The sequence below is a fragment of the Camelus ferus genome, chromosome X (assembly GCF_009834535.1).
Source record: "Camelus ferus isolate YT-003-E chromosome X, BCGSAC_Cfer_1.0, whole genome shotgun sequence".
Lineage (NCBI taxonomy): Eukaryota > Metazoa > Chordata > Mammalia > Artiodactyla > Camelidae > Camelus > Camelus ferus.
Window position 1 is genome coordinate 49,312,361 of NC_045732.1, and position 26,920 is coordinate 49,339,280.

At 41.5% G+C, this 26,920-nt stretch overlaps 1 protein-coding gene across 1 annotated transcript in view; it reads right to left on the reverse strand.

Annotated features, from left to right (window-relative positions):
* NEXMIF (neurite extension and migration factor) overlaps window positions 1-13,482 on the reverse strand; it is a 96,955-nt gene extending 83,473 nt beyond the window's left edge. Inside the window, exon 1 of the mRNA XM_032474936.1 lies at window positions 12,963-13,482. The gene's annotated coding sequence lies outside the window, so the exon portion shown is untranslated. The remainder of the gene's footprint in view (window positions 1-12,962) is intronic.
* Between the last annotated feature and the right edge of the window lie 13,438 nt (window positions 13,483-26,920).

Here is a 26,920-nt window from a genome sequence, read left to right on the forward strand (position 1 = left end):
GTGTTAGTTTTTTACTTCCTCAAAACCACTGAACACACAGCTGTCCCCCTCAGCTGGCTATCTCAGCAACAAGCCCAGACAGCAGCTCTCTGCCCTATGATCCACTGCTGCCTCTCCCACCTCAGGCTATCCCAGCTGCTTGAGCACTCCTTCTATCTGAGGGTCTGGAAACAGCTGGTTACCCCAGCATCCTCCTTGGAGCTCATCATAGCTGATGATGCTACCTCACATCGTATGACACCCAGCATTTCAGTGCCATGAATAGAACACATGGAGAAGGGAGAAGCTCATAACAAAGGGCCTTCTAAAGGGATATTGGGAGTGAGGTCAGAGCCATGTAGTTCAGAGAAATGCTGAGGAATCCCAGAAGTATAGAGGGCAAAATAAAGAGCATACCTAGGATCATACTTTTCATTTCAGTGCGTATTATGCCAAAATGGCTTTTCATTTAGAAGAGCAATTTGAGGGTACTCTTGTCTAGTATGTAGCCTGGCTGTCTGAGGTAGGTCTGTGGATTCTTAAGCCTAATAAACTGAATTTTCAGAAAGTAAAGAAACCCCATTCTTGGCATTAGCTGCATCTACTTTAGGCCTCCATTAATCAATGGTGCTCAGCTCTGGAAGATATCAAAGTCATACCTGAGGGTAGAATGGTAGAGGTGAAAATCAAAAGGGAGAGATTAGTCCACCTACCTGCATTTCAGCATCTTTCAGTGGTTGGCTAGAAGTGACTTGTCCTTGATGAATCATGAATCATTGGTGTCAGCAATATCATGACATTACCACCTTATCTGACAATAAACAAATGGGTCTTTTCATTTATTCAGGTGCTAAATATATGTACATATAGCTACCAAAGCATTATTGACATAGGGCACAAAACAGTGGCTTATAGGAAAAGGGTAAGATCAATGGCAAGAAAGGCTGATCCCAGATTCTCTTCCCAGGTCTGTACAGCGGTATCCAGATCCTTCGGCCTTCTGCTTAACTGGTGACCACTGACTTCAAAATTAAGTGGTGTATATTTGGAGACTTTCTGAGACACAAAGTGACAAATCAGGATTTTGGTTGCTCCCACTATATCATCCCCATATTTCTGAGTAGCAGACCTGGAATACTCACCTCTTCCCTACAAATACACATATGGAAGAATCTAAGTGAGCCATGGTCCTGGATTTGCAACCAACACCTTGACCTTCGGTTATAAATCATGCCTATTTCTCTCTTTATAGCCTAACTTTCAAACTGCTTCTTCTTCAGATAAGTATGTGTTTTTGTTTAGATTTAAGTCAAGCAAAATAAATCTGAAAAACTTACTGTAGCACTGGCACAATTCCCTTTCCTTTCATCTATTTAGCCAAATGGATTTGACTATGTCATTTATGAAACATCTTAACATGTCAAGGCCACAGCTATATACATATTGGATTTGCTATGGGAAAAGGCAATGTGACTTATATATCATACATAATATATACATTCAATAGACAATGGGTATACCTTTTCCCTTGCCAAGAGGCAAAGTACATAGGCAACCATAAAAGCAAGCACTCAGAGATGTATTCACAAATACAGAGAGCCAGTAAGACAAAATGTTACTGAACTGCCCCAAGGGGAAATTGAGAACACTGACTCGACACTGAGGACATTCCTACAAATCTAAGTAAAGAGAGATCTGAGAAGGCAACAGTTATGCCAGTGTACAAAGAAGCTGTGTAACAGGATCTACTGACTTTCTGGGCCTTGGACAAAAAAAGTGCCAACAAGTCAACACAGAGCTCCGTGAAGGACAGAGCTCTTTCACAAATGCCCCCCAACAGGATGAGCATTCTGGAAGCCTCAAGGATCAGAACATTGGGGCCACCATGATGCCAAATAAACCCTAGATTCTACAAATCAAATGAATACTCTTTTCATAAGCTACTCTTTTTTGTTAACATTTCCTCAATCAATGGTTACTTCAGTCATGGAGGTGGAGTTTGTTACTATGAATAAACAAAGTAACCTCTCCCCAATCAGGGAGAATTTCCCTTTAACCAAATGGAGTGGTACAGGGGTCTGCAGTATGGCACTCTGCCTCTCTTACAAGGATTGAGAGGAGGAAACTTGGTTAATACTATGGTATGGTTTCTACCAACTCTACTGGGTTGATAATGTCCAGTTGAGTTCCCTGTATCCATATCTCTCCGGTAGTTAGAATACCTCAGGTTTTTTTGGGGAAAAAAAAAGCAGCCATAGACCTCAAATCCAATAACTAGGTCCTTGTCTTATTCTACCTGTGCCACAGTATCTAACCCCAAACCTCAATTCTTATAGGAACGAGTTACCTTTCCCATCCCTACACTTCCTAGACAGTGATGGAAATATTCTACACATGTGTTGTCCAATATGGTAGCCACTAACCACATATGGTTATTAAGCACCTGAAATATGACTGAATTCCAACCCCCACCCAGCAGTAATGAGAAGCCCTGCACTTCAAGTGTCAACAGAGGTTCAGAGGGGAACCTGAACGTCTACTTCTACCTGGCAGTAACAAAGGAAGCACATTCCCTTGCCCTGCTGAAGCTGTGTCAGAAAAATCTAGCTAAAACAGAAAGTTTAAATAAGATCCAGAGTCTCATAATGTACTACGAAAATGTCCAGGTTTCTGTTAAAAAATCACTTGTCATACCAAGAACCAGAAAGACTTCAAGCTAAATGAAAAATGCAAGTAACAGATGCCAAAGCCAAGATGACAGAGATGTTAGAATTATCTGATAAAGATTTTAAAGCAGCCATGATAAAAATGTTTCAATAAGCAATTACAAATGCTCTTAAAACAAATGAAAATAGAAAGTCTCAGCAAAGAAATAGAAGATATGTGGAAGAACCAAGTAGAAATTTTAGTAATGAAAAATACAATAATTGAAATTTTAAAAAAAAAATCTCAATAGGTGAGCTCTACAATAGAATGAAGAGGACTGAGGAAAGAATTAGCTAACCTGAAAATGGAACAAAAGAAATTATCCAATCTGAACGACAAAGAAAATTAGACTGAAAAAAAATGAACAGGGTCTCAGGGACCTGTGGGACTATAAAGAAATGTTTAACTTCCCTGTTATTAGTGGAGGACTGGACCAATAGGATAAAGAAGGCAGGACAGAAAAAGTATTCAAAGAAATAATGGCTGAAAACTCCCAAACTTGGCAAAAGACATAAACCCACAGATTCAGGAAGCTAAGAGTATTCCAAACTGGATGAACCCAAAGAAATATATGCCAAGGGACATCATAGTCAAACTTTTGAAAACTAAAGACATTTAAACTTGAAATCAGTGAGAAAGAAATGATGCCTTACTAACAAGGGGAAAACAATTCAAATGACAGCACATTTCTCATAAGAACCCATGGAGACCAGAAGGGAGTGGCACAACCATTTTAAGTGCTGAAGGAAAAGAACTGTCAACTCAGAATCCTATATGCAGTGAAAATATCCTTCAGGAATGAAGTGGAAATCAAGAAATTCTCAGATGAAGGAAAACTAACAGAATGTGTTGCTAACAAACCTTCACTAAAAGAATGGCTAAAGAAAGTTCTCTAAACAGAAAGAAAAATATAAAAGAAGGACTCTTCAAACCTCAGGAAGGAAAGAGTAACAACAGAAAGAGTAAATACAATTGACTTTGCTTCTCCCGTTGAGTTTTCTCAATTATGTTTGATGGTTGAAGCAAAAATTATAACACTATCTGATGTAGTTGTAAATATACGCAGAGGAAATATTTAGGACAATAATATTACAAACGAGGGAGGATAAAATAGCTTAAAAAAAGGTAGGGTTTATTCAAACAGGTAGAATGTTGATATCACAGTAGACTGTGATAAGTTATGTACAGGCAGTCCAGAAAATAGTTTTGCAGCTTCTTAAAAAACTAAATATACACTTAACATATGACCCAGTAATCACACCCCTGGGCATTTTCCTCACAGAAATGAAAACCTGTTCACATGAAAAACTACACACTAACCCGTACAGCTTTATTTGTAATGGCCAAAAACTAGAGACAACCAAAATGTCCCTCAACAGGTAAATGGTTAAATTGTCATACATTCATACCATGGAATATTGTTCAGTAGTGTAAAGGAATGTACTGCTTATGCACAAAACACCTTGGATGGATCTCAAGGGCATTATGCTGAGTGAAAAAAGCTAATGTGAAAAGGTCAAATACTATATGACTCCATTTATATAACATTTTTTAAACATTTTTTATTGAGTTATAGTCATTTTACAATGTTGTGTCAAATTCCAGCGTAGAGCACGATTTTTCAGTTATACATGAACATACATATATTCATTGTCACATTTTTTTTCACTGTGAACTACCACAAGATCTTGTATATATTTCCCTGTACTATACAGTATAATCTTGTTTATCTATTCTGCATATGCCTGTCAGTATCTACAAATTTTGAAATCCCAGTCTGTCCCTTCCTACCCCCCACCCCCTTGGCAACCACAAGTTTGTATTCTATGTCTATGAGTCTGTTTCTGTTTTGTATTTACGTTCATTTTTTTTTTAGATTCCACATATGAGTGATCTCATATGGTATTTTTCTTTCTATTTCTGGCTTACTTCACTTAGAATGACATTCTCCATGGGCATCCATGTTGCTGCAAATGGCATTATGTTGCCATTTTTATGGCTGAATAGTATTCCATTGTATAAATATACCACTTCTTCTTTATCCAGTCATTTAGGCTGTTTCCATGTCTTGGCTATTGTAAATAGTGCTGCTATGAACACTGGGGTGCAGGTGTCTTTTTGAAGTAGGGTTCCTTCTGGATATATGCCCAGGAGTGGGATTCCTGGGTCATATGGTAAGTCTATTCCTGGTCTTTTGAGGAATCTCCATACTGTTAACATTTTTGAAAAGACAAAACTGTAGATTTAGAAAAAAAGATTAGTGATTGCCAGGGGTTAAGGCAGGTGTGTGACTATAAAAACAATAAAAAGATAGAACACACAAAAAAGAGGTAGCACAAGAGAGATCTTTTGTGGTGATGGAGTAGTACTTTATCTTGGTTGTGGTAGTGGTACAGAAATCTACACAACCTATAAAATGACATAGAACTGAACATATCCATTGTTCCAATATCAAGCTCATGGTTTTGATCTTATACTATAGTTATGTAAGATATAACTATTGGGGAAACTGGGGGAGGGGTACATAGGACCTGTCTGGCCTTGCAACTTCCTGTAAATCTGTAATTATTTCAAAATGAAAGAAAAAAACCATCAAGTCACTGTGGTAGGCAGAGTAATGACCCTCCAAAGTAGTCCACATCATACTCCTATGACCTGTGAATGTGTTAGGTTATATGGCAAAACTGGAATCAAGGCTGCAGATGGAATTATGCTTGCAAATCAAATCAACTAACCTTGAGATGGAAAGATTATCCCATATTATCCATCCAAGTAGACCGAATTTAATTACCAGCATCTTTAAAAGTAGAGGAGGGAGGTAGCAGAGTGAGAGTCAGAGAAGGAGGTGTGATGATGGAAGCAAGACTGAAGTGATGCAATGTAAGGAATCAGTCCACCATTGCTGACTTTGAGGATGGAGGGGGGCCATGAACCAAGAAATGTGGGCAGAATCCAGAAGCTGGAACTGGCCAGGAAATGGAAACTCTTCTACAGCCTCCAGAAAGGAATGCAGCCCTGATCATACCTTGATTTCAGCCCAGTGAGATCTATTTCAGATTCTTGACCTCTGTAAGATAATAAATTTATGTTGTTTTAAGCCACTAAGTTTTTGGCAATTTGTTACAGCAGCTGTAGAAAACTAATACAACTACCAACTAGGAGTCAAAAACTAACACACTTAGATATGGACAACTGACTTTTTGCAGAGTACATTCAACTCATTACTCAGAAGTCAATAACTGTGTACTATAATCTTAAATCAGTGGTCAACACATCATGGCTAATGCTATTTGCAGTTCCACATCACCAATAATAGCAATGATAGAAATCTTGCCTCAGAATCGCAGGGAAAAAAATATGTTACTCCCTATTAAATGAGACCTGCTAAGCCAATGCAGAAATAAGAACAGAAGCATTTGTGCCATGGAGGCTGGAAATCTTGTCTCAACTTAGCTAGAGGTAATTGTTGGCCAAGGAATTTCCTGCTGTGTTAGAAAACAGGGCATTTATACTTATTTTCGAACAGTGAGAGTATAGAAATAATATAAAAATGCACTGAATTAGAAGAAGGGTGGGGTAAATTAGTAAAGATAGGGAAAAAAAGACCTAGCCAGGAACAAAGCTAATTTCCTATAAGACGGGAAAATCTGTTTTATTATTTTCTCTGTCCCTAATATCCCAGTTCTTAGCACATAGTAGATGCTCAATAAATGTTTGCTGACTTGAATTAGAAATGATCCTTAATGGACCCTTCCAAATTTAGAATTCCATTAGCCCTCATACTCTGCCATATTCCAAACTGCTAAGAAAAGAAGCAAAGAGACAGGCAAGAAACACTTATTCATGGATAGGAATACCACATATTCCTACCATCCCAACTGCAAGGGCCAGATGTACCATATATTCATGTTTGCAGAGGTTAAGGAGATTTGCCTTTAATATATGACGTTAGATCTCCATGATAGCTAATACTCCAAAAGGCCCATGAGTCTCAAGCGTCCTTATGAAGATATCTGAACACCACTTCCCTCTCTGACTTCATCACCATACCTAACAATCAGTGCTATCAACAATTTACTATTTTTGTCAAGGCCATTGGCTAAGAGAAATATATAGAGATAAAGAAACATGAAGAGAGAGAGAGAGAGATGGGGGCAGGTGAGCATGGGTGAGCTTTTATGTAATGCATTTCATATATTAATAATGAACTTGTGGATGGTGAGCGCTGAACAGACATTTTTAAGAATCTGAAATTTGACAATTCAAGGATTTGGAGAGCCTAGCCCTGACTTGTTTTTGGTGAGAATAGTAATATCAAAGTGAGCACTAAATGACTCTTTTTTCATAATTAAAAAAATGCCTGTGAAGGCTAATTAGAAAAATGCTTACAATAGCTGAGAGCTATGAACCACAAGTATACTAATAACAGGCTTTTTTGAGAGTCATTTTCATGGCTTCCATTTCAAGTTACCTTGACCATGACAGCCGTGCAACAGGAATTCTTGCAACAACTGGGCAAAGGCTAGTGCAGAGGTTTTAACTCACAATGCATGGTTGAATGCATGCAAGTATCATATATGTATGACAATTTTCTGAAGAGAGTATCCTTGGCATTCATCAAATTTTCAAAGGGGTTCATGCTAAAAAAAAAGGTTAGGAACCACTAAGCTAGATAGTGATGGCCCACTTTTTCTACTCCCCTACTCAGTAAAGCTCTTCTTCAGAATGTGCTCTAGTTATTTAGTAACTAAAGAGGCAGCAGGTCTCTGTTTAAGCAAGTTGCTGAGACCTGGTCTCTGGGTTAATAAATCACATGGATGCCTGGAATGACATGGCAAATATTGGGAAGGAGGATAGGAAAAATTTATTAGCACCACAAAATTTAGGTTACTGCAATAGGCAGGAAAGAAAATATCACTGTTGACATTTTGACTCAAACAAACAAATTCACATATGGATTTCATTTTGGGAGGCATCCCCCTGCCACCCCACCAAGTTCTGGACAATCTCCCTAACCCTACATATCACCTGGTAGGTATATGTATTAAGGAAATGTGGACTCATTTTAACATTGGCTAGGCCGATAAGCAAAGCTCAGTTATGAAGGGGAAGCTTGAAAACATTTGCAAAAGAAGCTCTAGATAGCTTCACATTTATTTCTTGTCTACATTATTTCTTTTTCCATAGCAGGCCAGATTTGGCCTGTGGGCCATAGTTCCTTTTGACCCTGGCCCTAGATCAATGAAAGCCAATCACAGATACTTAGAACTGGAAGGCAGTTTAAAAAGTCACCTTCTTCACTACAGAAAAGGCAAGTGGAACTATACATAATATATGTTTATATATATATAAAGTGTATTTATTTATTTGTATATTTGACAATACCACATGCAAACTACTCTGGATAGTTACTTGTGTACTTCTCAAAACATGTTCTAAAAGGAATTCACATTTCAGTTGGTACCACACTCTTTGTCTTACAACTGCCATGGTTAGGAAGATCTTCTGAAATCTTAAATACCCCCTGATATGCTTTAAGCTTATTATCTATTACCAGTCTTTCATAGAAGTAAGAACACCCACTCTCCAGCATGTAGATAACACCTGTCTGTGTGTGTATGTGTATGTATGTGTGTGTGTGTGTATACATACATATATATATACACATACATATATATATACACACACATACATACATGTGTGCATGCATACACACACAAATGCATTTTGGAGTCTTTAGACCCAATAGTCCAATTCTGTCAAGCCCAAAGCCTGAATCATTTCTGGAATTCTTATCCTCCAAAAAGACTTCTTAGCTAGGAAAAGGATAGGCTGAGCTGGTTAAGGGATTAAGACATCTTTAAAGTTCATTATCCTCTCAAGTTTTACAAATATAACCATCTCCCCAAATCAAGAATCACAGTTTGATTTAAAGATGACATAGTTAGGGTGACCACAGAATTTCTGGTCCAAACTGGGACATTTTAGAGTGAAATACGTATGCTGGGACAATAGGTATATATCACAACATATGACCCCCTCTACTTATAGTCCTCCATAGAGGAAATGTTTTAACTTCCCCCAAATAAAATGAATCTCTATCCTGGTTCTCAATGGAGGGTAGCACTACTCTAGTAGTCAAATCCATCATATAATCTTGGTCTCTAACCTCCAAATACCCTCAGGTTAAAACTTAGAAGCAACTTCTTGCTTAGGCTATTGTGTAATACTTAAAATGGGCAACTGAGGGAAAGAAGTGTAACTTTTCAAATGGGATTTGGGTGATTGAGAAAATAGTAGATAATTGTTTATATCAAAGTCATCTTACTGGAGATGGGTAAGATGATCTACTCAAGTGCCTTTAGAAAACTAAAAATTATGTACATAGTAGTTGGTCCTGAATACATCAGTCTTTTTTCTACCAGAGAACAAGGGAGGGAAAGACATCGAGTCATAGTGCTTACCAACATTAAAAGAGATGAAAAGGAGTGATTCCCTAGCAGAAACCAAAGAACCACAGTGGGCAACGAGGAACCAGAGGGAAGAGACACAAAGAGGGTCCTCACTCCTTACCTGTAGCTGGCCCAGAAAAGGCCTTACCATCCCTGAAGGGCAGCTTCCCTCAACCCTCCACTTTCCTGACCGACCCCACCCCAAAGCAGATTTCCCCAAGGTTGATATGCTTACTTTGCACAAGGCCAGTGTTGTTTGAGAGTTAGAGGAATGTTCACCTCTGCCAAAAACTAAATTTTCTGGCTCTAACGTTAAAGGTAGCCCCAAGAGATGCTGTCTCGTCCAGTGCCCTTTGTTTTGTTTCCAAGCAGCCCCGAAGAAGTGGCATGAAGAGCCCAACCAAGTCCTTTGTGTCTAACTCTATGACCTTGGGTTTGAAAAGGTGCTTTCTGCTGGAGAAACTGTCGGTTAGGGAGCTAGCTGATGGGCAACTTTTCAGAGGAGCTAAAAGGGGAAAAAGAAAGGAAAACATTAAAATTTCCAAATCTGAAATCTTTAAGATGGGAAAAGCAGGAAATCCAGATAACCTATTCCTTAGTATATCATTTCCCTTCCCTATCATCCACTTTGGGCCTGCTCTCCTTTAGTTGCCACAAGCAGGTACACTTAAATCATGTATGTGCCACCAGATAAACAAGTTTAAAGATAATGTAACAGAGCCAAAGGCCAATTAGAATCTCATTTTCTCCCCTTACTAAGGGATTTGGAGGAAAAAAAGTATTCACTAGAACTGGACTTAGGAACACAGGAACTGCAATCAGTGCTTCTTTGATTAGACTAGTCCCTCTCCTAAACAAATACTTCTGTAAGACCAGGACCTCCATTTTTGATTGTGTCAGAAATCCATGAACGTATCTTTGAGTGTTTAAAATCCAGCACTTATCATTTTTCTCATCTCTCTTCTCCCACCTCCTAAACACAAGCAACACTAACACATCTTTAGGTCTCTCTGCTCACTGGGTAGTTGACAGGTAATCAGATAGTTGTGGAAAAGAGGAAAAAAGGGAAGCGAGACAGATTGAGTAAAATACAGAGAAAGCATCAGTGTTCTGCACTTGTTTGACTTTGGCAACAGGGTGTTATAGGTTTGCTTGTGTGTGCATGTGTGTATGTGTGTTTTAAAAAGCACTGATGCATTGATTATTTATTCACTGAACAGTTGATTTATTTAACAGACTTGACATATGTCAAATTTTACCACGTGCTTATATAATTGTTATCCATTTATCAGAGCTGTTATTTAGCCAAATATTTGTTTTAAAAGCATTTTCCTTTAAACGACTTTAGCCCACTGCACATCAATCTGTGGTTCATTTTAATTATGTTATGTTATGTTATATTATGTTATGTTATGTTATGTTATGTTATGTTATGTTATGCTATGTTATGTTAACAACAGCTATTTGGTGGAGGTCTCTGAAACCTAATCTTCCTAGGGCCATTTCATCTCCACTCAAAATCTATTCCTTTTTTCCCCTTTGTAATAAATTTCTGGTTAAAATCACATCATAGGGAAAATTTTTAAAAATATGTACAATGCCTTTTCATGTTATGCTCTTGATTTTTAAAAAAGCAGCTTCTCAACATACTGTTAAAATCACAGATGTGAATATTGTTAATGTAAAAAACTGGCTATAAGGACAAAAGGATATGACTTTTTTGTGTTCGTGAGTGTGTGGCTGCGGGGTGTGGAAAGGCAGTTGGGACAGCTAAGGGAGAGCTAGGTGGATAATTAGAATAAGAGAGTCAATGGAGTCAAATTTCAAGACTTAAATGGTGTTGAATCACTCTACTCCATCTGAACACATGTACACAAAAAATTGTATTTTTTCAACTCAAATGCATGCAATCTATCTAGGTTCTGTGGGAGGTAAAATATTGGAAGGTAGTTCCAAGAAACAAAAATGTCTAATCACTAGCTGCCATGCCTGGTTTGAATTCCTCTATTGTAAATATTCCATTTGCAAAAGCAAGAGGCTCATTTTGACCTCCCAGGTCAAGGAGTATGGGGACTAGGAAAGATGAGGCATGGGAGAAAGGAAGGGAAATCCCACCATCACACGAGTAAATCTTTGACCTAGTAAGCAAATATGTTTTTGTTGTTACTGTTGGGTAAAATGTACAAGTATTCCAGAAATTAGACACTGTAATAAAAATGTACCAGCCCAAATTTAAATTGCTCACTAGACAGATGGTTAATTATATTCACAGCCACATATTTCACTGGGATAGAGTTTCAGACACTCAGCCAGTTTTATTTGATTAGCCGGTTTCCCAGTTAATATGTAAAATGACAGTTACTTAGGGCTTTTTTGTTCCCTTCTAAAATATATTTTAAATAAGTGTAAAATTCCCTCAGCCAAGGGAACGTCATTGCTGTAAACCAAACGTTTGTTCATATGTTATCCTATGTGTAAAAGATGTTAAGGAAGATTTATCCCCCCAAACCCAAATGATCTCTATAGTTCAGAGAAGACCATTGGAGCACCTTTTCTCACCAAGCAAAATATTTCAGCAACTATCAGCACGCTCTGCTCCTCTACCAAAAACAACAGAGTAGATATTCATATCCCAGGTTAAAGTGTTTTAGATGCTTTTTAAAAAACAGCCATGGATGCCCTACACACAAATCATGTCTTTTCAGATAACAGTCTAGAAAATGGAACATTAGAAAAAGGCCACATTGCTAAGTATATTGCTGTGCACAGAATTCAACAATACGCTGGGAGCCAAAACCTAAACGCAAAATATGAAACCCACTTATTCCAAAATGCAACCAGGAGTTCGACAAAAATCAAATGTGCTGGTGTCGAAATGGGGGTGCCAATTTTTTTTTAACTTCAAAAAAGACAGAAAACCTTGCGCGGATTATTCGGCCCCTCAAGAATCAGACAGACAGAAGCAGTCATGCCGAAACCACTGGATTCCTCAGCAGAACGGCGCCAACTCAGCGGCGCGTTTTCCACACTTTCCCGGAGCCTGGCCCGGCTCTCCGCGCGGGCTCGCGGCCTCCCCGCCCCACCGGGTGTGCGAGACCGGAGCGGACGTGTGCTGTGGGGCGCGGCAGAGCAAAGCGCCAGAAGCCACTCAGGAAAGGGACGATTCGACTGCCACCGAGAGCGGGAAGGGGCCGCGGGCCAATTTCCGCTAAGGTGACAAGCTGGGTGAGGCTCGGCGGAGCCCCCAACTTAGACCCGTCCGCGGCCCTGGTGGGGTGGCGCGTGTCCAGGGGCGCTCTGTGGTCGCCAGGGCAGCCCTGTGCACCGGAGGCTCAGGCGACGGCGCTTCGCACCTTGGCCCCTTTGGCCCTGACTCCGGGTCGCGGCCGCTGCGTGGGTTTGCCCGCTCGCGCTGGAGCCGGCAGTGTTGGTGCCCCTTTCCTGACCAGGATCTCCCGGGCACCAGCCCGAAAGGAGGCGGCACTCTGCTGGTCCCCGCTGCCCGGTTCTGTGCATGCGAGAGCTGCGGCTCTGGCCGCTCGCTTCCCCTCCCCCCCGGCGCAAGCATAGAGGCCTTTCCTAGATTGCAGTGTGCCTGTCAGGGCTGGCCGGGATCTCTCGCCCTTGCGGCCTCACTCCCTCATACACAGACTCACACACGCACGCCATTCTCACACAGACGTCCCCACTTCTGCTTTCCCTTCCTCCTCTTCTCGCTCGGCTTCCCCCAAACCGTTCCACCTCCCGCCGTCGCCCCCGCCACCCGTCGCCGGCAGGGAAGCCGGCGAGAAGGCCGGGTAACTGGATGGCAGCGCTCATACTAACCTCGCAGGCCGACTCCTGAGGCGCACGTCGCCGGCGGGCTCAGGCAGCGGGCGCTGGAGCTAGCGCGGCCTCAGTCAAAGCTGGGCTGCCGCCGTCGCCGCAGCTGCTCGAGCTGCCCCCGCCGCCGCTGCTGCTACTGCTGCCGCCGCCGCCGCCGCCTCTGCCTCAGCTCCATGCGCCGGGCCCGCCAGGTGGACGCGCCTCTCTCCCTCAGGCGCCGCCGCCGCCGCCGCAGCGCTAGATGGAGTCAGAGCTGTCAGGCTCTGGCCCGGAAACTCAGCGCCTCAGTGGCTGCCGGCTGCTCCCGCGGTCCGCTCTTCTCGGGCACCGCCGCTCGCTCCGGCCGGGGCTGCCTCACCGGCAAGCTGCGCGCTCGGCGCTGGAGCCGGTTCAGTGAGGTGGCCGCGGCCGTCCGCGGGAGAGCGAGGAGGGCGGCTGCTACTGTCGCTACCGCTGTTAAAGCTACTGCTAAATGCTGCTACTGCTAAATGCTGCTACTGCCGCTACTGCTACTGCCACTGCTGTGGCGGCGGCGGCGGCGGCGGCTGCTGCTGCTGCTGCTGATGCTGATGCTACTGGTTTTCCTTCCCGGGTTCTCCCCCTGCCTCTTCCCCACTCCCCCCTCCCTTTCTCCACCTCCTCCTCCTCCCCCTTCTCCTCCCTCGCCGCTTTTCTCAGAGCCTCTGCGGGCGCTGCCTGGTCTCCTCTTCTCCCCGAGCTGCCTCTGCTCATTCAGAAAGGTGCCCAGAGTGGGACTGCCGTGGCTGCCACCATCGCTATTGCCCCTGCCATTGTTTCCTCCAACACGGCTGTTCTTAGCTGGACGCGTTCCCCCCTCTACTCCCTTCCCCACCACAGCCGTCCTTTTCCTTCCCGCTCTCTCTTTACCCTCTCTATGGTCCCTTCCCCATGTGCCCCCTCCCACTTTGTCCGTCTGTCCCTCCCTCCCCTCAGGCGCCCGGGAGCGCGCACTGCGCGGCCACCTGTCATAAAGGGCGCGCACCCCCTTCCCCACCCCCACCCCGCCCCCCATTCGCATTCTTGCAGCCTGCCCAGTCCACCGCGCCACTGGCGCGTTCTTCCCCGGGGAGACACGCAGCTGGACACCACTCTTCCATGCCTTTTAGGGCAGTTATGTGTACCGAGAGGGCGCTCTGAAGTTTGGGGAAGAATATTTCAATGGCTTCTTCCACCAAGCATCTAACCATTCAACCTGTATCTATCCTTAACTTCAGAGTCTAGGCACCCCCCGGGGGGGGTTGTGTTGGAAGGATCAGATGAAGGGTTATTCCCCGATGAATTGGAGAGGGATAGGGTTTTTTGTTTGTTTATTTGTTTTTTGGAATAAAGAAGGAGAGAAGGGAACATGAATATGCCTGGAAGGAAATGGGATGCGCCTGACTGCTGTCATAGAGAAATCCCTTGGGTGGTCATTTCCCTTCAGAATTCCTGGGAACCCAACAGGAAACAGCAAGGGATTCAAGAGCAACTTAGAAGGGATCATTTAGCACTCCTGGAGCCCTGGGTGTAAGGTTAGGGCCTGAACCCCTGAGTCACCACCACTAGGAGCCAGGACAAGAAATGGAAAGGTTGGTGCTAGAGCACAAGGGGTAAAACTAAACTACTTCGTGTGTACTTGCTCCAGCACAATTACCAAAGCACAGCTTCTACAGTCCTGCAGGGCCCAATGTCAGGTTTCTCTGCTGCCACAGCTGCAGCCTATTTGGCTGCCAAGGCTCAGGCTTTGAGTCCTGATATGTACAGCTTCTCACCATCACCCTCAACAGAGCCTCTATGGCCTGTCACACAACTCTTCCCCAGAAATAGCACAGGTTGGGGGTGGGGGGCTGTTTCCCTTTCCCTGGCAAAGTACAAGAGACTATGTTCTAGGTATTCCATTGCCAACAAGGTCTGGGTGGCCTTTTCAAGTTTGAGGCACTCTCCATGGGTCTTTCTTTTTCTCTTTTGAGAATTTTTTTTTTTATTGAGGTATAGTCAGTTTACAATGTTGGGTCAATTTCTGGTATACAGTACAATTCTTCAGTCATACATGAATATACATATATTAATTTTCATATTCTTTTTTACCATGACCTACTACAAGATATTGAATATATTTCCCTCTGCTATACAGCATAAACTTGTTTATCTATTTTATATACACCAGCCAGTATCTGCAAATCTCGAACTCCCAATTTATCCCTTCCCACCCCCCTCCCCCTGGCAACCACAATTCTGTATTCTATGTCTGTGAGTCTGTTTCTGTTTTATATATAAGGTCATTTGTCTTTTTTTTAGATTCCACACATGAGTGATATCATATGGTATTTTTCTTTCTCTTTTTGGCTTATTTCATTTAGAATGACATTCTCCAGGGCCATCTATGTTGCTGCAAATGGAATTATTTTATCATTTTTTATGGCTGAGTAGCATTCCATTGTATAAATATACCACCTCTTCTTTATCCAGTCATCTGTTGATGGACATTTATGCTGTTTCCATGTCTTGGCTATTGTAAATAGTGCTGCTATGAATATTGGGGTGCAGGTGTCTTTTTGAATTAGGGTCCCCTCTGGATATATGCCCAGGAGCAGGATTACTGGATCATATGGTAAGTCTATTCCTAGTCTTATGAGGAATCTCCATACTGTTTTCCATAATGGCTGCACCAAACTGCATTCCCACCAACAGTGTAGGAGGGTCCCCTTTTCTCCACCGACTCTCCAGCATTTATCATTTGTTGACTTTTGGATGATTGCCATTCTGACTGGTGTGAGGTGATGCCTCATTGATTTGCATTTCTCTGATAATTAGTGATACTGAGCATTTTTTCACGTGCCTATTGGTCATTTGTATGTCTTCCTTGGAGAATTGCTTGTTTAGGACTTCTTCCAATTTTTGGATTGGGTTGTTTGTTTTTTTCTTATTAAGTCGTATGAGCTGTTTATATATTCTGGAGATCAAACCTTTGTCAGTTTCTTCTTTTGCAAAAATTTTCTTCCATTCCGTAGGTTGTTGTTTTGTTTAGCCTGTGGTTTCCTTTGCTGTACAACAGCTTGTAAGTTTAATTAGGTCCCACTTGTTTATTCTTGCTTTTATTTCTATTGCTTGGGTAGACTACCCTAGGAGAACATTTTTGAGATGTATGTCAGATAATGTTTTGCCTATGTTTTCTTCTAGGAGGTTTAATGTGTATCATCTTATGTTTAAGTCTTTAAACCACTTTGTGTTTATTTTTGTGTATGGTGTAAGGGAGTATTCTAACTTCATTGATTTACATGCTGCTGTCCAGTTTTCTTAACACCATTTGCTGAAGAGACTCTTTTTTTCAGAAATATTAATCAATGGAATGGAATAGAGAGCCCAGAAATGAACCCACAAACTTTTGGTCAATTAATCTTTGACAAAGTGGGCAAGAACATACAGTGGAATAAAGACAGTCTTTCCATGGGTCTTTCATCACTAGGCAGTAAAGTATCTGGGCACAGGGGGCCCTTTTACAATTCCTCATCTCCATGCCTTGGGTTCTGCCATTCCACCTGTTGGGAACACTCTTGTCCTTTCCCACTCTCATTTTATATCTATCAAATTCATCTATAAATAATAGCTCATATTCAAGTAATTGACATTGAGTCCTTACTATATGCCAGATGCTATGCTAAGCAATTTATATGAATTATTTTATTTAATCCTCACAACAAACATAATTTTATTACTCCCATTTTACAGGTGAGAAATTTGAGCCACAAAGAGTTTATATATGCAATATCTTGAGAATAGAAGCAATATCTTCTTTATCTTGCATCTATCAGACACTGTGCAAATTCATTTGCATCTTTCAGGCACTTAGGTAAATATGAAGAAAAATCAGATTTGGCCTCTGCCCTCCCTCAAAAACAAAACAGACAAACAAAAAGGTTTAACATGTGAAATGCCATCTCTCTGTTGACTGGATCTCAATGGCCACAATGGATTGTTATTTTCCTGTTGTTGGAAAGCACGTTGTCTTCACCTATATTAACCGCATATGTTATTCTTCCGTTTAAAGTTAGTCACTTTTTAGTTACCAGTTCTAATTTGTGTCAGTTCCCTCTACCTAGAGACTACCAGGAACACACCTATAATTGAACCAGTTAAGTTTATTACTTGTTACAGTGAAGCAGAATACACACCACAGATGTGGGCTGAACTGTGTCCCCTCCCAAATTCATATGTTGAAGCCCTAGCCACCCCCAGAACCCCCAATACTTCACAATGTATTTGGAGTTGGGCCTTTAAAGAGGTGATTACGCTAAAATGAGGTGGCTAGAGTGAACCCAAATGCAATCTGACTGGTGCCCTTATAAGAGGCGAAAATTTGGACACACAAAGAGACACTATAGGGGCACATGCATACAGAGAAAAGACCATGTGAGAACACAGCAAGATGGCAGCCATCTGAAAGCAAAGGCAGAAGTCTTAGGAGAAACCAAACATGCCAATACTTTGATCCTGGACTTCTAGCCTCCATAGAACTGTGAGAAAATAAATTTTTGAAGCCACTCAATCTGTGGTATTTTGTTATGACAGCCCTAGATGACTCATACAATAGGGAACTATGAGATGTCTTAGTAAAAGAGTGATAGGACTTATTACAAGATTTGAACTTTGGGTAATTTGGGGGAGAGTCTAAGAAAGTAGGGGGTTCATTCAGTATTGAAGGCTGTTAGAAAGCAAGGGCAGTTCTATGATTTCCCTTAATAAATAAATCTTAATAAATCTTACATATAGGGAAGGCAGACTAAAGTGAGAATTAAGCTTTTGTGATTGGCACAGTGACATTTTTGTCCACGCTTAGACTCAATTATGAAGTGGCCTTGTTTTGTCTCCCTTTATCATGTTTTCAGAGTAACCTTGTCAAATGTTGGTATTTGGTGAGACTGTTTATATCCCACAGGAGAACAGCATGGCTTAGCTGTGAGTGCAAGGCCAGATTTCAGATGTCAGGGGCTGCTTTTTTCCCTTTCTAATATGTGACTACTTAACAACCATTATTAGTTGTAACTAATTTGGCCTCAGGAAAGATACTTTACTTCTCTGTGCCTCAGTTTCCTCGCCTATAATTGAGGAAAAGAAAATTAAGCATAGGGTAGTTGTGGGAACTAAATAGCAGAATATACATAATGTCCTTAGAACACTGCTTGGTACATAGACAGTATTCTTTGATTGTGGGCTGTTATCCACTTCTGTCTTCTCCAACAGACTATTTAGTATGAATTACATACAGTTATAGTTATGTATTGGTACTTTCTCCCTTACTAGACTGAGAGCTCCTTGAGGGCAGGGATAATGTCTATTGCCATAGCAATAACAGCTAATTTTATTGAGTGCTTTCAGTGGGCCAGGCACTATTGTTAGTTGTAGTCACTCCAAGAAAACTTCTGAGGCCCCATTCCTACCTACAGGCTAGCCTGGGTGTCCTCCTCTGTGCTCCCACAGCACCTGTGTTTACCTTAATCACTATACTCAGCATATGATGCTAACACTGTCTGCTTATGTGTTTTCTTTCCCTTCTAGACTCTTCACTGATAGAGGGGAGAGCAGGTACTTTTAAAATTTACAAATACAAATTGTATATATTTAAGATGTACAATGTGATATTTTGATATATGTATACATTTTGAAATGATTACCACAATCAAGCTAATTAACACATCTATCACCTCACATAGGTATGATTTTTTTTTTTTTTGGTGTGGTGAGAACACTTAAGAGCAAATCTCTTAGGAAGAAAATTTCAAGTATGAAATACAGTATTATTAACCATAGCTACCATGCTGTACATTAGATCTTAAGAACTTACTCATCCTGCAGAACTGAAACAGAACTGAAACTTTACACACTTTGACCAACATTTCCCCCACACACAGCCCCCCCCCACCAAACATCACTCTATTCCATTTTTGAGTTCAGCATTTTTAGATTCCATGTATAAGTGAGATTATGCAGTATTCATCTTTCTGTCTCTGGCTTAGTTCAGTTAGCATAACGTCCTCCAGGTTCATCCATGTTGTCACAAATTACAGAATTTCCTTCTTTTGTAAGGTTGAATAATATTCCATCATGTATATGTCTGTGTATGTGTGTGTATGTAATATTTTCTTTATCTAACCATTCATCAACTGAAGCTTAGGTTGTTTCCATATCTTGACTACCGTGAATAATGCTGAAATGGACATGAATATCTTCAAGATACTGATTTCACTTGAAAGTAGGTACATTTAACTTTGGTGCCCATGTCTGAGCACAGTGCCTAGCACAACAGAGGCACTCAATATAAAGGCATTAATCAGATTTTCACTACATTCTTTGCCTGGTCTGGAGTGGAACTCAGGTCAACGCAGCTGTCTTAGCTCACATTGCCCCATTCCCTGGGGTTTTATCGACTAAAAAGTAACAAACGACCTCTTACATACTGTGCTCCCTGTAAGGCAGATCTAAAAGAATAGAATCACTGTAAGACTTCAGAGCAAGAAGGTGCCATTTGGGAACAATTGACCTCTGCTATTTAACAGTCAACTGTAGCATGTCCATTGGGACAAAGTGGAGCAATGAAGGAGTATAAGACTAGGACCCAGAGTCTAGGGTTTTGACCTTAATTTTGCTGTTGACAAACTATGCGATGTTCAGCAAATCACTGAACCTCTCTGACCTTCAATTTTTCCATGCGGCAGGGTGCGAGAATGGAGAGCATAATTTCTTTATTCATTGGCTAATTAAGAGCTTGATAACAAAGATTAAATAGTGTTTACTGGAGTTTCTCTTTGGGGAAAATATTTAACTCTTCCATTACTTCCATGTTACATGTCTGTATGATTCTTAGCCTCTGGAATTGGTATTCCATAATGGCCACAGCCTTTCAGATGCCAACCAAGTGCCACGAGTGTTGTAGTTTTCAGCCTGCCATTCTCCCTAACAGTCCCTCAATTCAGCCTGTTCCCAGTGAAGGAAGCTATAGTGTCAGGAAAGTTTTGGGACATAAGAGGAGCTGTCATCCTGGAGCTGGACCCAGAAAATTCTTTTCATCATGCTGAGGACAGACTCAGGATGTTTTCTGGTCAAATTTATGTTCTACCTTAGCCCAGAGGGATAAAATAAGGTGAATGACAGAATAACACTATCACAGTATCATATGCATATACAAGGGAGGAAATTACATATTTTTCATATAATGTACTGCTATTGTGCCCAGAGACTATATAACAATCATAATAATGGCCTCTGGCTGGGACTTTATGGCACCTTTCCATGCAGAATTCCAAAGAATAGCCCAAAGGAACTCAGGGAGTCCAGATTTCAGAGGTCAGTGAATTGAAACTAGCATCAGCTGTTCCTCTGGTTTGAGTGGCAGTATCCAGCATATTGAAGGCTCCCATTAAATATAATGGACCTGACAAACTGCCTCAATACATCCCTCCTTTGCCCTAAACAGCATTAGAAAACTACAGCTCTCTTCTTCAGATGTTTCAGGGTTTTTGTTTGTTTGTTTGTTTGTTTGTTTGTTTGTTTGTTTGTTTGTTTCAGAAGCCCTAGGAGGAGGGGCAATGGGATCTTCATTAATGAGTTTTCCAGTTAGTGCTCAATTGGGGCCCTGTGTTAGGTCTCAGGAGGAGAAAACAGACATAACTAAAGGCATTGTCTTTACCTCAAAGGAGCCTATTGTCTATTAGCTTAAGGATGGAAACATAGGATAGCAATGCTCTTAGGCTGTGCAGAATGAGGGCTTAGTGAGAGGTAAGAATAAGTCAGGGCCTCTTTGGCCAGGAGACTAAAGGAGTTTAGGGGTCCCTGGGCATGCACTAAGTGTGGGTGGCCCTGGGGGAGAGGTAGGACTGTGCTAGGCAGTGAGGAAAAGAGCATGAGCTTAGGAAACACTAAGGTGGGATGGTGAGCAACGTATCTGGGAGTCAGTCATATGTCTATCATGGCTGGAGCCAGGGCTTGCTCCAAGGAGTAAACCAAATTTGGATGGGTTGAATGGGGCCAGACTGGGGAGGCTTTGGAACTCTAGGATATTTTACCCTTGAATTCTCACTCTAACTTATAAATGTGGAAAATAAAGGTCATAGCCACATATTAGATAGGTAGCTATATTAGCCACTGAACCTTAGGGTTCAGATGATAACAATGATGAACATTTGTGATTTGTGATGGACTTTTACATACATCATGTCATTTGTTAATGATAATCTGTTAACATACAATGCCTCATTGCAGACATTCCCCTCTCGGAGCTTTAAAACAAACAAAGGAAAAAACAAAACCTGTTGGTTGAGCTTATTGTTCTATGAAAGTAGAGCTGAGTTGCAACAGCTGGGCCCACAAATCAAAACCAGATGAGCAAAGTGCTGATTCCAAACAAAAGTGTCTAGGATGCCCTGTCCCCATTTGCCCAGCATGCTCAGGTGTCTTGGCTGCTGTCTTCAAAGCTAGCCTAGGCAAAGACAGCTTCTCCCATGAGCACTTTCTCAGTGAGCCTTTGAGACATGCTGGGACAGGCTGAGTGACACAAGTTAGGGAACTAGGGTCTGGAGGAAACCATTTCCATCTTCAGTTGCCAAGGGCCATTGGAGAAGCCCCTAGATGAAGCCATAGGCCAAATGTTTGTGGCCTAGTAGCACTGAGAAGGGCCTGAGCAAGGTGGGAGTGGAGGTGTGGGTGGTGAGAAGTGTGTCCAAACTTAGGACAGGACCATGGACAGAGATCAGCAGGCCTCTTTAACCAGATCCTACAGCGAAATGCAGCTCTCCATCATGTGGCTATGCATTCTGTGTTCTCTGGATAATGAACGGAATGTGTGGTGTGGGTTTGGGGCTTCCTTGGATTGGGTGTGATCAGAGTGCCCTGCACAGTGTGAGCTCCCTCTCAAGAACAGACTCACAGGCCTTATTTAGTGTCGCAGGTATTAGTAGTACCAAATGTACACTGTTTGAGATTGCATTGTAATCTTGTGGTTTGAACAGCAGTCCCAGAGTAAAGAGACCCAGCGAGACTGAGCTCAATTAGCTGTAGAAACATCTGGTTAAGGGCTTCTTGGACATAGTTCCCTCTTCTCCTTTAAGGAAAGGACCTTAAAGGATTCTTCTTCATATAAAATCCAATACCTCATAGTGTACCTCATTCTCCCTCCCTCAAAAACCCTAGAGGAAAGCTGTGTTGTAATAGAAAAGCACTGGACTTGGAATTAAATAACCTTGGGTTCTGCCCCCTACTAATGTAATTCTGGACAGTTTTCCGAGTCTTCTCAAAGCCACAATCTCTTCATCTGTAAAAAGGGGCTAACAATAGTAATCTCTATCTCACAGAGAACTTGTGAGAAGTTCATGAGTTAAGGTGTATGAAAACACTTGGCAAAAGTTATGGCATACACAGGCATAAAGTAAATGTGTTTGCTTGTGCATGCATTCCAGAAGTTCCTGAAGTCTCCCTTTCTGCAGGAAAGCTTTCCTAAGTCATTGATAAAGTCATGAGTTTCCTTCTATCTACACTAATAGTTCCTATTGTATCTTCCTTTTACTTTGTTAATAGCTGCCTCTCCTGCTGTTGATGTTAATAATTGTGACGATGGTGATGGTGATAGTAGGAAGTGGTGAATAATGACCAACTCAGTCCATGGAACAAACAATATAGGTAAAAGAAGAGTGAGGGAAGATTACTTTAGGAAGGAAACAGAAATTCTGGCTGGGTTTGAGGCCTGACATTCCCTGAACTAACCTCTCCAGGCAATCATAGGCAATCATAGGCATTCATGCCAAATCCCCAAGGACATTGCATTGGAGATTATACAGCAAAATGTGTTCTAAGTAGATCCTGCCCAGAATGGAGGATGTATTTCAAAACAGCAAGTGCAGAACAAGACAAGAAAAGAGACGTTCCCATTCATTTAACATAAATACTCCCTAAGCACTCTCTTTGGCTGCATACAAACCAATCCACAGGCATCTAGGAAATGTGGAGTCAACACATCCAATGTGGCTATTTGTACAGAGCCTTCAGTGAGTGATCTCAGCTTTGTTAAATAACAGGGCATTCTCCCTTGTTACTTCAAACCTTCAAAATCTTCAATGGCTCCCTAAAGTCTGAATAACAAAATGTCAAAATCCCTAGGCTAATTGTCATGAAACAGTTCCAATATCTTTCCAGCTCTACATATCTGGTGCTCCAACCACACAGACATTCTCCGCTTAATATCTTCATGTCTTTGCTCATGCTGTTCCCTCAGCCTGGAATGCCATTTCTGCTCTTCTGCACATCAAAATCCTTCTCTTCCTTTAAGGTGTAGTTGAAGTGTCATGTCCTTTCTAAGGTCTTTCTGTATTATTTTTATAGGAATGTTGCAACACATTACCACAAACTTGGTGGTTTAAAACAGCTGAAATTAATTACTTCACAATTCTGGAGTCCAGAAGTCCAAAATCAAGGTGTTGGCAGGGCCATTCTTCTTCCAAGGCTCTAGGGGAGGATCTTTCCTTGCTTCTTTCAGTTTCTGGTGGCTCCTGATGTTCTTGGTTTGTGGCAGCATAACTACAGTCTCTACCTTCATCATCACATGATCTTGACTATATCTCTGCACTGGTCATCTTCTTATGTGGACACCTGTTATTGGATTTAGGTCCTATCCAGTCAATCCTGGATAATCTCATCTTGAGATACATCACTTAATTACATATGCAAAGACCTTTTTTTTCCTACATAAATTCACATCCATAGGTATGAGGGAGTTAGGACTTGAATACATGTTTTTGGGGGTCACCATCCAACCAACTACATCCTCCAAGACTGAATTAATATCCCCTTTTTTGACTTTACACAGCACATTCCTCATCTATATTATAGGTGTATGAATACAAGTCTGTCTCTCTGACCAGAGGGCAAACTCTTCAAGGCCAGGGAATTATGTCTTATTCATCTCTGTGTAACTCTTTGCTTATCCCAGTGCCTGACATATAGTAGGTGTTCAACTGATTATTGTTAAAATTTAAAAATGGTTGATTTACCAACCACTTCCACAATAGAGGGAAGCAGCTGTGGAAGGCAAGCTGGGGGCAACCATCAGAGTTATGATATAGAATAAGTGCCTGCCTCTGGGAAAGTATCAGCTTCCCTATCACCAAGACAAAGTTGTAACTCCCTAAAGTATTAAAATCGAAATAGCAAGGATTTCTTGAGAATTCTCAAATCAAGCTATTGTGTCCCCCTTAGCATATTTTTTAGCATTTACTGATTTATTCAAGTATCTATGTATCTATGTATCTATCTATCTATCATTCAATTAACTGAGCCCTTATGTGCCAAACACTAGGCTAGGCCTGGTATGTTGATACATAAATCCACAAAATATAGGTATTGCCCTTTATGAGCTTAGAGTCCATTCAGAAAGGAAACACATACACATGTGACATTTATGGGTCCAGGTATAACCATTTGCAGGTAGGTGTGACTGGTGGACTACTGCCAAAGACAAGTTAGAGAGTCCATTACCTCAGTACAACTTGGAGCCATGGACTTATCTAGGAATGCCTGTTTTTTTTTTTTTTTTAGAAAAATTCATTCTCTTTGGGCATCCTGTGATATAATATTAATAACCCAGGGCAAATATACCTTGCCCATTTCATGGATCAGAATAAAAGGTGCCTGATTATCAAATTCTATCTAACTACCAACCCTTTAAACACAAGAGTAACCCAACTCTATTCTGTATCAAAGCCCTAGGAGGTTAAAACAGACCACCAGGAGATCTGTTTGCATGATGTCCCCTGGACACACACCATCCGCCCTCTTCCCTGGGAGACACTATGAACAAGACTTTGGAACTTACAATCTTGGGCCCCAAATACTGCAATTAAGATGTCTAAATAAAGCAGGAGAGTTAAAGACTGCCTGAAACTCATGAAATGAAGTAGCATAGGGTGGAGTAAGTAGGGGAGAGTTGAAGGATATATGCTCCTCTTTGGGGCCCAGGAACAAAAAGATAAGAAGGTAAGAACAGAATGGAGGTTGGGTACAGGGAAATAGTTTTTCTTATGTATCCTCCCACATAAACTAATACAAAGTAGCCATGGGGGTGAGGGAATGGAGTAGGGAGTCCCAGCACCAAACTAAGTGGAAGAGGGTCTGGAGGCAGATGGCTGAAACCTGTGATCAAAAACTAAACTCTTGAGCTTTCCTGTGGTGCCGCTTTTAGCCCATGAGAGTTATAATAATGCCAATGTACACTTGTATGTTGCTTAACAACTTATAAACTTATTTCACATCTACTATCACATAGCATTTAAAAGTTGAAAAGAATGGCTAAACTCACACCTCTTCATGATACCAGAATTCCATGTTAACCATTTCATTTGCTTCTCATACAATCTTAGTGGATAAAATGATCATTAGTATTTATTATACTTACCCCTTAACAGAGGAGGAATCAAGCCAAGAGGGGCAAGTGACTTGGCCTAGTCACATAGTCAGTAAGTGATGAAGTTGAACATTTATCAGAAATACTGAACTAGTTGCTATTCCCAGGAGTTGTGTATTCTTTCATGCCTCTATGCCTTTGCAAAACTACTTTTTTTCTGCCTGGTATGGCCTTCCCTCTTTCTCTGGTGATCTTCTGCTCACCTGTCAAGGCCTAGATTGAATGCCACCTCCTTACTGAAGCCCTCAATGACTCTTCCTACCTTCCCTAAAAGAATGAATGGCTATTTCCTCTGAGCTTTTACAACACCTAATATAGTATAAATCTCTATTAAAGCATTTATCCCAGCGTATTATAAGTATTTGGGCATGTGTCTACTCCCACATTGAACTGAGAATTCCTATCTCCCTGAGGGCAGGAAACTTGTTTTCATCTCTGTCTCTCCATTCTTCACACAGTGCTAGGCACTTACGTTTGAAGAATAAAATGTCTAAATAAGTGAATGAGCTGAAGATTTTATGCATACTTTTAAACCAGCCATGGCCCCACAAATGAGTACTCCTAATGGATGTCTCTAAAGAACAGTTGGTTCTCTCTTGAGTCTAGCTCAGTCAACATATTTATCAAAAACCTGATGAAGTGGGCTAATTGCTAGGCTCCTCATTCAATATGAGGTTACCCTGACAGGGACCACTGTCTCTATAAGAGATTCAGTTCCAGGATTGGTGTCTCCTGAAGATGCCTTCAGAAGATCCCACAGAAGATGCCCTTATGTCTCTCTGCCTGAATTTAGGTGGCCATGGAGATGGAGAGAAGGTTAGAAGAGGAAACAGGAAGAGAAAAACAGAGAATAGGGAAGGAAAGATAAAGGAGACAAGGAGGTAAAGATGAGAGGGAGAGAAAGAGCTAGAAGGGAGAGAATACCAGAAATAAGCAGATGTGCCACCTTAAATCAGATGATGGATGTTGTAGGTGTTAGCTAATGGTCACTATCTTCATGTAAAGTAGCATCAATTGAGTTCTAGTCATGCACTCTGACCCTAACAATGAACACCTGTGCCCTTTACACTTTGCAAGAATGGTAGCAAGATACAACTGACATAGGCTCTGGGGTGAGGCAGATGTGTATTCAAACCCTGAGCTGTGTGATTTGGGGCAAAGAGCAGCCCTCTGAGGCTCATTTTCCTCATCTTTCAGATGACGATAATATCTACCTTGTAGGGTTATTACCTTATGAATATTAGTGGCACTGTACACAGAGTGGTTGGTAAATAGGCAGTCAAGAAATGACAGCTACTATTATTATGTGCTTTCAGGAGGCTGCATAGTGAAAAAACACAGACTTTGGTGACAGACTAAGGTTTTAATCCTATTTCTGCTATTCATTAGCTAGATTTCATGTACCCCTTCTGAGAAATGAACTCTGACACCCTTTGAATTGCTACCTAGGCAGTGTAGGATAAGAGTTAGGAGCATGGCCTCTGGATTTTAATGCTGGTTGGTTCTCTGTGTG